A 13,184-nucleotide genomic window follows, 5' to 3' on the forward strand; every position below is an offset into this window, starting at 1 on the left:
ACTTTTAATGGTAAATATCTATCACATGTGGGTGTCTCGAGAGCAGGTAGTAGCTAAGCAGTTTTTTTTTTTTTTTGAGCAGGGTTGCAAATTTTGCTTGGAGCAACTGAATGTATTTCTTGGATCTGTCTTTAAGTTCTTCTCAGCTAAGTTTGGTATTTTATATTATAAGTTGCTTTAAGGGGAGCTTAGATATTCTATCAGCTAACACAGATGAATCTCGTGCTATTATTCTGGTAAAGCTATTGAAATGACAGCAGAACTGTGGGTGGCTAAATTGTGAGTCAAGAGGTATATTTGTTATCATCATCGGACATTTTATCCAGAAGATTCCTTGTCTTAAAAATATTTTCCATGTTGCCTTGCTTAATACAGAGAAAGTTTTAATGGTACTGAATTGACAAATGAAATTCAACAGGAATGAGAAAATTAAATCCTTTCTGTCAAGGATGTGATCACTTCAAGCTTTAAAGATGAAAAGTTTAATGTTCTAATCACAGGAAAATGGCTTAAAAGTTCATATGGAATGCTGTATAAGCAAAGTTTTTGATTGTTCTACACAAAATAATCTCTATCCTGGTTAAACTGATTATGGGCTGTATTTCTCAACTGCCTAAGCTGCCTGAGTTTTTTGCAGTCTTTTAAGATCCTTCTGTTTTCTTGAGATGGGTGGGATTCTTAATTCTTAATAAAAAAATAGAAGTCTTTGTATTTTTTTGTCTGTTGTCATTCCAGCTTGTTTAAATCCTCATAATTAGACGTTATTACATTGGTTAATTTTACATATATGTTTCACAGATTGCCATTGCAAACTCTCTATATTATACTAATTATTTTAAGCAATATATTATTATTGTCACATTGCCTTGTTACCTCACATAGTGATGGCTCTATTTTAATGTTTATTCTGTCTGTAAGCAAAACAGAAAGGAAGTATTGTCTCCCTGATTATCCTGAAGTGAGATGCAGAGAGATTAAATGACCTCCCAAGACTGACAGGCAGTTGTCATGTCAGCCTGATTTCCATCACTGAACAAAATCCTCACTCTTTAATGTTTCTCTGAGCATTGAAAGCAGGAGGAAGAATGAATCATATATATATATATCTAATCTCTTGTCCCTCACAAAAGAAAACCTTGCCAATATATTTTAAACAGAAGGGACTATCTCTAAAATGTGGAGTTGCATTTAGGGCAGTAAATCACGTCATCTTCTCCAGGGGTAGACTCCAACATATGATCTTTAGTTCTTTAGGAATTCAGTTCAAGACTGACATTTTTGGTGAGATTTGCTCATGGTGGCTAGAAAAAATCAGCAGCTCAACCTGCACTGCTTGTGTATAAATATAAGTTGGAACAGAACAGCCCAATGAAGCATTTATTAGTCAAAAGGAGTAGGTTATGATGTTTTATGCCTATGACAGTTACCTGCATGAATATTTCATTAATGCATTTTTACAGCTATCACAGAGATTATAGGTATCTGTTGATTAGACTTCCTGCAACACAATGATTATGTTTCTAAAGCATCAAGGATATCTTATGCCTGTGGTGGGCAATCACTATTTCTGATTTTTATCAGCTTTCAAGAGTAATCAAGTGACAGTTACCGAGTACTGTAGCTGCCTTGCTGACTCAGAGTTGCCTTCTATGTATTTTAATTATGTTATGATCCCACTCGCTTCCTGGGGTGCCAAAAAACCTTTTACTGAGTTTTCAATGCCTGTTTTATTAGGTATGTCAGTTCAGTTTAAGCAGTCAGATACAAATACCTTTCACTTACATGCACACCAACAGGTAGTAAAAGCCTTAATGAGCACAGATTTTAAGCGCCAGTCAGTAATGAGTGTAGAGTGCAAGAGAGAGCATAAAACTTTGCAGTAGTTAAGATTATTTTTACTCTGGGAATGTTTTAATTTCAGAAGTTCAAAAAAGCTTTTAAATTGACTCTTTTTTTTTGGTCTGGATTTAACTTTAATGTAGTGCGTTACATTTTTAAGTGGGTATAGAGGGTGTGGGCAGAAATGACATCTGAAGATGAAAATAAAAAGTAAATACCAATTATTTCATTTTTATACTAGTCATAAAAATATAGCATAGCAGATGCTTCCATGACATCTTTTAAAAGTTGGGTGTTTATTGTGTGCATATGTTCAACATCGAACATAATTCATTTTCCTCTGTTCATCACAAATTAAGGGAAAAGTCAAGCATCAGCAATTCAACAGACAATGACAACAACAACAAGACCTATGAAATGTGACGAAATGCAGAATGAGATGAAGCAAGAAAAACAAAAGTGGTAAGTAATAAAGAGATTTGTCAGGTTGAAAAAAAAAAATAGAGAAAAGAAAAAAAGCCAGTGGAGGAAAATGAAACACATTGACTCAGGAAATAAATTTTAAAATAAAAGAAGTTCTTAAATGTGGTGCACTCACCTCTGTCGTGGTGGGAACAGAGGTCTTAAAGGGTGACAGTGCCTAAGAAAGGTAATGGATAGTTACTTTCCTTTCTGTCAGGAAGGAGTTGTTCATATTTTTTTTTTTCATATGTTATTAGAATGTTTTGATCCTGAAATGGTGGGATTTGCATAGGAGAGGAAAATATGTCTGATAAAGCTTTGACATGTGAGCAGAGGAGAAAAAGATTTGAGCAGTGCTGCACAATTTGACATGTCCATTACTTATTACTTCTGCATTCAGGAGGCTCATTCCACTCCTGTAAAAGTGACCCTGCAAATGTCACAGGAGCTCTGAAATTCACCTCCAAAAGTGACATGTAAGAGTGGCAGAGAGCTACAAACACAGGCCTTACAACAGCTTTGTACCTTGTCTAAGCTTCATGGTGCAGTACCATTCAGAGTTATTGGAACTGGCATTACAAATCTGTCTGCAAAACTAAAAATGATGCAGGAGGTTCAATGACAGGACACAAAATTTGTACAGCACTACACTGACGAGGTAGTTATTGTACAGATTGCATCTGGAGCTGACCTAGCATCTCTGTACCAGTGCTCTGGACTGTATAATGTCCCAGTTTGTTCTAGCTAGGGGGAACAATTCTAAACTGGTGTTGCATTGTGATCTGGCACTTCCAGTGGCATTAATCTTCCTCTAAGGGCTTTCACATGTCCTTGGAGACTGGTGTTTCAGGGTGTCAGAAGCATGAGTTCAGGTCTTTCTAGCATAACAACTCTTTGTCTTAATATAGAATTTCTTTCACTGCTTTGCTTTTAGGTCCTTGTGAGAATGTCTCAGCCAGTGCCATAAAAAGGGAATGGACCATACGGAATAATGTTATTTAGTGATTTTGATGGATAGCTCACAACAGCCCATTTTGGTTTTTACTGCTCAACAGGAGGAAGGCAGTGATGTGTGGGTGGATGGCAGTCAAGACTGTGGGCTTATAAGCTTGGGAGACTGCATTATGGTGCAGTAATACTTGAGATAGCTATAGATAGGGTAGTTCAAGTATCAAAGCCACAGTACGTACCAAAGTTCATTTATTTTAGCCACAGCATTGTGGGACCAAGTGTCAGGTACTTCTCTTCACAGGAAAGTGCTGTAGGATATTGTTGACTGAACTCATCTAGGTGGAGCATCATGACTGACCTCCAGATTGGTCTGGGAATCTTTTTGCTGCACTACCATGTAAACACACATTATAACAAGCATAATATTGGCAATGAGACTCACCAAAAAAAATGGTAGCAGTAACACTGTGGTAGGAAAGATGTATTTCACCTGAGCCAACATTTTACCTGTATGCTTTGCTTGGCTCTCAATCAACAGGCCTCAGCAAAAACATGTGGCACAATTATGCTGTTTGGTAGCTCAGCAAGTGCTAATGACTGAATGGATCTTGAACACAGGATTACCCACACTCCACTTTATGAATTAGGTTGCCCCTTCTGAAATAAGCTTGATGGAGCTTGGAGGATGTGGAAAATGTTGCTGACACACTTAGGACTTAATCTGTGAAGTCTCAAGGGCTTCAGTCTGCTCTGGGTTGTCAGCCTTGTGACCTTATGTAGCAATAAATGAATGTATGATCATCACAAAGGAAAGGGGTTAATTCATGATATTCAGCAGAGGCCTTGAGCAAACACTGTGGTACTAAAGTTCCCCTACTGCATTCACCCTTATTGAGAATTGAGTATTCAAAATACAGAGATATGAAGGACTTCTGGGCCTGCCTATATTATGAATCATTTATTTCATTCCCTTGCTAAATGTTTTTAAAGTAAGATAAAATACTCTTTTTAAGATGATTTTTTTCTAAGCTGATGTATAATTCCTTTCAGGGTGTAAAGTGCCTTGATATGTTTCCATGACAAGGGACTTTATAAATTAGATTGAATTATACACAAACACCATACAATTTGCAATAGGGAGGTAGTTTGATCTCTATTTTGCTTACGCTTCACAGTTATATAAATGGAAATGTTTTAAGAAAGCCAACTTCAATATCAGAATTAGGTATTTTGACACATTCTTTTAAGAAATTAAAGCTGTGCTTTTAAAACAATTGTCTCAAAGGTACATTTGGAGGATTTTGACAATTAAAATTGATATGAAAAAGCAGTTAATTTCAAGACTAGCATATGATCATCATATTTTATTTTGTGGAATGTGTTCTTGCTTCTTATCTGGTACCACATCCATTCTTCTAGGATGGGATATCAACAGCAGTCTGGACAGTATGACAATAAGACTCAGTTCTATTGTGAAAAATGATACGCCCATTTATGTGTATTTACAACACAACAGCATCTGATCTGATGAGATTAGCTCACTTGGCCAATATACATGGAAGATACTAGGTTATTTTTTCAAGTCTAATATCTCTACTTTCCTTGGAAACAGGGTCTTCATTCTTTGGTGGAAACTGTTCCCTCAAAAGACAGATTTTACAATTATTCCTGACAATATCATTTTGTAAAAAAAAATCCAAGCCAAAAACCTTTCCTTTACCCATGTAACTAATAAGGATTCCTAATGGCTTTTTCATTAGCTTTAAGCTTTCTCCTGGGGTAAACATTCATCAGACTCATTACTTCTGCAGTGGTCCCACTTTGCTGTCACACTCTGCTTTGGAAATGAATTTTAGTTATATTAGTAAGTAGTACTGGGAAAGTGAATGACTGCCTTTTAGGGCAGAAGACAACATTAAAATGCCTTTTCCTATTTTATTATTGGTAATGCAAAGATGAAAAAACAGGAGACTTTCAGTTTTCAAAACAAAGTCTGAAGATCTTAAAATCACCATATTATGGCAGTACCATGATTTCACATTTCTCTACTTCTCCACCAAAGTAAGTAGCCCATATCGTGTTTTTAAGTGATGTCCCCTGAGGTTGTATATCTGAATCCAGAACTATTTGCTGTATGGCCAGTTTTTAAGGCAGTAAACAGATAGAATGTCTATCAAAGTTAATGAAAAGAACTGCCAGAGTCTCAGAATTTTTGAAATTTTTGACATTTATATTTAGTTATCTTACTTTTTATATTTAAGTGTTCCCATTTTTGCCTTTCATTTCTTAGTGAAAGAAGGAAAAGGTATTAAAAGAGGAATAACAGACACTGGTATTTCTGAGGAAATTTCTTCATGTACGTTATTGGCCCTATGCAAGCCATACAACACTTTCTCCATTGCAAAGGTAATCCGAAACCACCTCTCAGCAAGTAAATTCATTTCACAATTCCTAAACAATAAGTGTAATGTGCCACATACATCATCACCTGGTCATTTCTGCACTTAAATCTCTTCAGGCAAAGCACACCAATTTATGGCGATAGAGGGTCTTTGCTTTGCAGTCTGTATTCTGACCTTACAGTTAATCAGTCAGCTCTGTAGAGAAATGTCACAGTGCCATTAATAGTCATTCTTCTCTGCCTACAGCTGCTCACCCTTAATATATATACACATGAATCACATTTAGTTTATTCTTTTGCATATAAGTGAAAAGGGGATAAAGGCATGCAGAAAGTTCAGAAAACGTTGCATGGTGGTGTTACAGCAATTATATTTTAGAATCTTATGCTTGAAATTGGAAGTTGATGTGATGATTCTTTATGATGATTCTACCATATATATTTGGTGAGACAAGATAATAATTAAACTATAAAAATTAGCACTTGTTTATTCTTTGCCTTTCTTTGTCTCTTCTGTTTGCCTAAAATTAAGAATTAGTGTTGACTTGAAAGAAAAATGAAACATTGCAGCTGGTCCATTTAGCTTTGTATGGCACAACTTGAGTGTGGGAAAAGAAAAAATACCTACACGTTCTTCTGGAATATTGAATTTGCCACTTGTTCACAAGACTGAGAAATGTGTGCATGATTGATTCTGCTAACCCATAAGTGGGAAATGGTATCCTTGCTTACTGTAAATGGAGCTTGATTTTACATTCAGATCTTGACACTTTGGACAAAGTCAGTTTAAAGCAATATTCTTTCAGATCCTACCAAGCAGATCTCACCTTTGATAGTATGTTCTATATATCTTTCATGCTTAGAGATCTGTGCACATAAGGTGAACAGGGTAATGGAGTTAAAATTAGCTATGTATATCTGAAAGAAAAATGTCCTTAACAAATGGTCTAGCCTATTTCCCTTCCTTTGAAGAAGCAGCATGTGTTTAGAAGGTCTGATTTTTTTTTTTTTCCAGGATGATGTAAAGCTTCAGCTTGTATATGAACATGATGAATTCTTGCTTATGTAATTTAAAATGCAGTAATGATAATTACAGAAGCAAAGAGAATTAGCTTACACTGATTATGTATAATCAATAATGTAATTTTGGCATTTTGTGAAGAAATACAAAATAAATGTCACACAGTACTTAGGAACATCATGAAAAAATAAGGTAAGAAAAATAAACAGAAGTACCTAGAAGCAACAGAGGACACATGCTTATAATTTCAATAATTGATTATGAGATTTAAAATGTTCCATTTTAACACACAGAGAACTAGATTTAATTACATCTCTTTCATGGGAAGGCTATGAACTTAAAATAATCCACGTAGTAGCCTCTGATGAAACCTTAAACAAAATAGCTTTTAAAGAAATAGGAGAATGAAAAATCATTTTAATGATAATTTGTAAAATTATACATTGAAAGATCAGCTGTGATAAAGTATGACAGCCATGGTAGTCACCTAAGATATTGCTAAAGCCAAATTCAGTCATATGGTGTCACACAAGAAATGGAGTGCAGATCAGGTTGATCCCTGAGAGATTTTACACATTGCAAAACCCTTTCTGCTTTGTATAAAACAGCCTGTGCTCTCTAGATATCATAAAATTCTGCCTTAGAAGAGTTGCAGGAATGTTGTAGGCTGATATGAGACGGTGTCTGCAAGAATTTCTCTAAGAGATTAAAAGATTAAGAGATTAAAAATTTTGTCCATTTTGCATATATGTAGGAGCAAGTATACCTGCCCAGAAATTTAATTAATTTGTCCTTATATCACGATCAGGAAGAATAGATTGCCTCCTTGCCTCCTTCAGTAATCTATTGAGATGCTTATCTGTACTTCCAATTGTAGTTTTTCCATCATGGAAATTAATAATTATCTTACTCTTAATGGATATGGAGAAGAAAAATATATATTATATATACGTTTTTAAACACAAACTTCTAAACAACTGAAGAGCTGTACAGTCTCTCTCTCCTTTTTATTTTTATTTACTTATTTATTTATTTTTCTGTACTGAATGATCCAAATAATGTCAGCCTTTCCTTGTTTTTCCAAGCTTTATATCATTTGTGCTTCTCCTACAGCTTTCATAAAGATGTTATGTTGGGTAGACTTCTCAAGCTGAGGCCCCAGCACATTAATTAAAAACAAAAAAACAAAAACAAACAACAACAACAAAACAGTTATATACAATTTATTTCACCATGCTGTCTTTCTGATATGTCTCAGCATGACGTTTCCCTTTTATGGCTCGTGACAGAATCACATGGCTGTTCCTTATTTACTTTGGGATCTACTCTACATCTATGTACTCTTTTGTAGGTCTGCAATATTTCTTATAATTCACTTGACTGCCTTTCTACTGGTCTGTTTGCATGTTACCAAATTTTATCAAATTCCACTGAACACCAGACCATTCCTCCATTCATGAAACTTCATTTCAAATTCTGATTCTGTCATCCAATATACAGGTACATTAGGCATGATGTTAATCACAAGTTTTATAAACATATTTTGATTATTTTAAATTGATTATGCCAATAAGAAATAATTACATGCATCACACTGGACTGATAGAATTTTGCATATAGTTATAACCTGAATTGAAAGAAAGTTAGAAATTTTTGAGGAAATTGATGATAGTTAAGAATACTTTGTTTTATTATATCTATTCACCCCAAGAGTACCATTTACTGGAAGTTATAGGATCTTTTACTTGGCCTGCTCCAAGGAAAAAAATAGTGCATTATATATGATAATTGTATTACTTTAATTTTCTTAATATATTTAAAATTATTCACGAATATATTTTAATTAGTTTTTGAAATATTAGCTGACTAATAGGTCATCAACAATAAATTGCTAGTCATTTACAAGAAATACTCGCATCTGAGACTCAAAGTGTCTTAAGTAGTTTTTACTCAATATGATAAAAGTTGGAATGGATCCTGATCGGAATCCTGTATACATGTCATGTTATTAGCTATTCTGTGTGATCTCACTTGTACAAACAAAAATGAATAAACCTCCACTGAAACAGCTTCAGTATTGTCCCCATTTTAATTGAATTTTTATATAAATTGTTTAAAGGAGAGTGATTTATGGGCAACAAGCATTGAATCACGTTATCTAAAATGTACTGAAGTAGAAAGACAATGATGAAGATATTTTGAGGTTGAAATCAAAGGAGGTTTCACTTTTTTGAGGGCAAATAAAACAGTGTAGGGAGCAAAAATATTCTCAAGAAACCATCTCTTCTTTTTTCCTTTTTCTTTCTCTTTTCTTTCTTTTCTTTCTCTTTTCTATTTCCTTTCCTTTTTCCTTTCCTTTTCTCTTTTCTTCTCTTCTCTTCTTTCCTTTCCTTTTCTTTTCCTCTCCTCTCCTCTCCGAGTTTACTAGAATGATAATTGACTTTAACAAAGCTTATTAGTTTTTAATCTATCGAGATATATTAAGTTTGGCAGAAGTTGAAGATGAAGCATAATATTTTGTTTTAAATGCCTTCAAATAAAGAATCTCTGTCGATTTAGTAAAGTTGAGCTTGAGATGGACAAATACTTGAAGACTGTGGTTCCAGCTTCAGTTCTAAAATATTAATGTTGTTTTTCAAGTTGCATGAAGTTAATGAATACATGAATAGTTACTATCTGCAACAAGGACAGAAAAAGAGGGAAAAGAAATATGCTTCTGAGTACCACACAGCCTGTTTACTTATATAGATTTTCCTTAGACTTTCTTCTTGTAACTAAAGAAAGTTTGGGTAAATTTACCACCTGTATTGGTGAGTTGGTAGTTCCAACATGGCACAAGAAAAAGGAAGGATATACAGTGATGTAGATTTTTTGTCTCCTTATTATTAGGGAATTTAATTATTACAGGAATGCTCATGACTACTAATCAGTGTATTAAACTGAAATTCCATTCCATATATATAGATATATATCATGTGTCTACCTCAGGAAAAAAAAAATAGTAGTTTTTTTTATGTGTTTTATATAGCTTTCCAGACTATTGGAAGAAAATCAGATACATGAGCAATGGTATCCAGATAAGGCAACTGTAATTTCCACTTACTATGAGAAGCAGAATGATGGAAAATGAGAAAATTGCATGAAGTAGGTTTTACAGTGTTCTTACAAGCTTCTAAAATCTCTCTTTTTTTCTTCCCTCCCCCGCCCCCACTTTCATCCTCTGGCTTTGTGTTGATAAAAGTCTGTCTGTAGCTGAATGCTCAGATGCTGCATACTTTGGTACAGTACCCAACATATCATATTCTGAGGCATTACTTAGACTGTATGACCACACAATGATATACCATTACAGAATCACAGAATTGTCTAGGTTGGAAGAGACCTCCAAGATCACCCAGTCCAACCTCTGACCTAACACTAACAAGTCCTCCACTAAACCATATCACTAAGCTCAACATCTAAACGTCTCTTAAAGGCCTCCAGGGATGGTGACTCAACCACTTCCCTGGGCAGCCCATTCCAATGCCTAACAACCCTTTCAGTAAAGAAGTTCTTCCTAATATCCAACCTAAACCTCCCCTGGCGCAACTTTAGCCCATTCCCCCTCGTCCTGTCACCAGGCACGTGGGAGAATAGACCAACCCCTACCTCGCTACAGCCTCCTTTAAGGTACCTGTAGAGAGCGATAAGGTCGCCCCTGAGCCTCCTCTTCTCCAGGCGGAACAATCCCAGCTCCCTCAGCCGCTCCTCATAAGACTTGTTCTCCAGACCCCTCACCAGCCTCGTCGCCCTTCTCTGGACTCTCTCAAGCACCTCCATGTCCTTCTTGTAGCAAGGGGCCCAAAACTGAACACAGTACTCGAGGTGCAGCCTCACCAGAGCCGAGTATAGGGGGACAATCACTTCCCAAGACCTGCTGGCCACACTGCTTCTTATACAAGCCAGGATGCTGTTGGCCTTCTTGGCCACCTGAGCACACTGCTGGCTCATATTCAGCCGACTATCAACCAGTACTCCCAGGTCCTTCTCTGCGAGGCAGCTTTCCAAATTTATGTCAGCCCTCTAGAAGTCCATGACAGCGGTTTTACTGGTCGCCTTCCTTGCTTCGCCAAGAATAGAGAATTCTACCATTTTGTGGTCACTCTGCCCAAGACAGCTCCCGACCACCACATCTCCCACCAGTCCATCACTGTTTGTGAACAGAAGGTCTAGCGGGGCACCTTGCCTGGTAGGCTCTCTAACCAGCTGCATCAGGAAGCTATCTTCCATGCTCTCCAGAAACCTTCTAGACTGCTTCCTCTGGGCTGTGTTGTGCTTCCAGGATATGTCTGGGAAGTTGAAGTCCCCCACGAGAACAAGCGCTGATGATTTCGCAACTTCTGCCAGCTGCCTGTAGAACTCCTCATCTGTCTCCTCATCCTGGTTCGGTGGTCTATAACAGACCCCCACCAGGATGCTTGCCTTGTTGGCCTTCCCGCTGATCCTAACCCAAAGAGACTCAACCTTATCAGTCCCAGCCTCAAGTTCCACAACATCGAAACACTCTCTAATATAGAGAGCCACACCACCACCCCTTCTGTGCTGCCTGTCCCTTCTGAAGAGCCTATAGCCAGACATTGCAGCACTCCAGTCATGAGAGTGGTCCCACCACATTTCCGTGATGGCAACCAAGTCATAGCCTGCCTGCTGCACGATGGCTTCCAGCTCCTCTTGTTCCTCCTCTTCCACCCATGCTGCGTGCATTAGTGTAGATGCACTTCAGTTGGGCCATTGCCTTCTCCCCCGGCCTTGCCATTGTTCCCCCTGGCACACCTCTAACAAGCCTTCTTTCAGCCCCATCCCCCTTCTTACCTAGTTTAAAGCCCTCTCAATGAGCCCTGCCAGCTCCTGGGCTAGGATCCGCTTTCCCCTTAGAGATAGGGACCCGTCTGCGGCCATCAGGCCGGGTGCCGAGTAAAGCGCCCCATGGTCAAAAAACCCAAAATTTCTGTGTTGGCACCAGCCTCTGAGCTACGTGTTAATCAGGTGGGCTTTCCGTGTCCACTCTGTACCCCTCCCTGCTACTGCAGGGATAGATGAAAACACCACCTGTACTCCCGCTCCATCCACTAACCGTCCCAGTCCCCTAAAGTCCCGTTTGATAGCCTTCAGGCTTCTCTCTTCAATATTATCGCTGCCAGCCTGGACTATCAAAAGCGGATAGTAGTCAGAGGGGCGAACCAGGTTGGGAAGCTTTCTAGCAACATCCCTGACCCTGGCCCCAGGGAGGCAGCAGACTTCCCTACGGGTAGGGTCAGGCCGACAAATAGGGCCCTCTGTCCCCCAGAGAAGGGAGTCGCCTACAACAATTACCCTTCTGTCTTTCTTGGTGGAGGCAGTCTTGAGGTGTGGAGTCAAACCTCGTCGCCCTAGGCATCCTCCTGGGTAGACTTTCTACCTCATCTTTACCCACCAGTCTCTCAAGCTCTAGGGCCTCAAACCTGTTGTGTACTTGCACCTGGGAAGGTGGGGCAGGTGGGGGGGGCGTTGCCTGCAAGGTCGAGCAGGGACCTCTCTCCATTCCTCCTTAACTCCTAGGTCCCCCCCTCCCTCTGCCCAGCAGGGCAAGGGGTCCACCCCCGTTTGGGGTGTCTCACCCCGGTACCTCTCCTTCAGGCCCTACAGGGAGTTGCTCCACCAGTCTATCTCCCGCTCACACTCCCTGATAGCCCTCAACCTCTCCCCCTCTCCCTGAGTTCTGCCACCAGGCGGACCAGGCCATCCACCTGCTCGCACCTCACACACACAGTCCCTCTGCCTCCCGCAGATGGCAGCAACAGGCTCAGACACTCCCTGCATCCAGAGACCTGAACTGCTGCATTTTTGAGCAGGCAGTCAGTCTGGGTGGTTACAGACTTTCTAGAGAGAGCTCTCTGCCTGGTGTAGACCATTGCAGCCCAGCTAGCGGTCGACAGCCGTTAGAGGAGTTGTTCGTATGGGCCGGGGGGGGGAACGTTCTGCCCTCTCTGCTCGCCCTGCCTGCACAAACTGCCGCGCCACCCCCTTCTGACGCACCACGCCCTGTTTGCCCGCCCTGGTCGCTCGCACTCCCTAGGGGCTGCTTTTGAACGGCCGGGGAGGGGGCGCTGCTGGCTCCGCCTACGCCTCGTCAGCCTCGCTTGCGAGGGCTGTTGGGTCCTGGCGGCTCCCTCGAGTGGCCTCGATGCTGGAAAAAAAGCCCTGCCTGTCCCGGTCCCCTGATCCGCTGCAGAACGCATCTGCCCCGGAGCCGATCGCCTCGGCAATTAGAAGGCTGATAAATGTATACGGATATTTTAATTTCTCAGGTTCAGAGTTCATCTCCCCTGAAATTTCTTCTAGCTCAGGATTGACGTCAGGAGAATCACAGAAACATCACTGTATTAATATTGAAGCACTGTTTCAATTTGGGATTTTATTTTATTTTATTGACTGTGGCCAGTGATGATTTCATGTTCTGAAATGAGGGCAAACTTCTAAGTGTTTATGGGG

The sequence above is a fragment of the Anser anser genome, assembly GCF_964211835.1.
Source record: "Anser anser genome assembly, chromosome: 2".
Taxonomy (NCBI): domain Eukaryota; kingdom Metazoa; phylum Chordata; class Aves; order Anseriformes; family Anatidae; genus Anser; species Anser anser.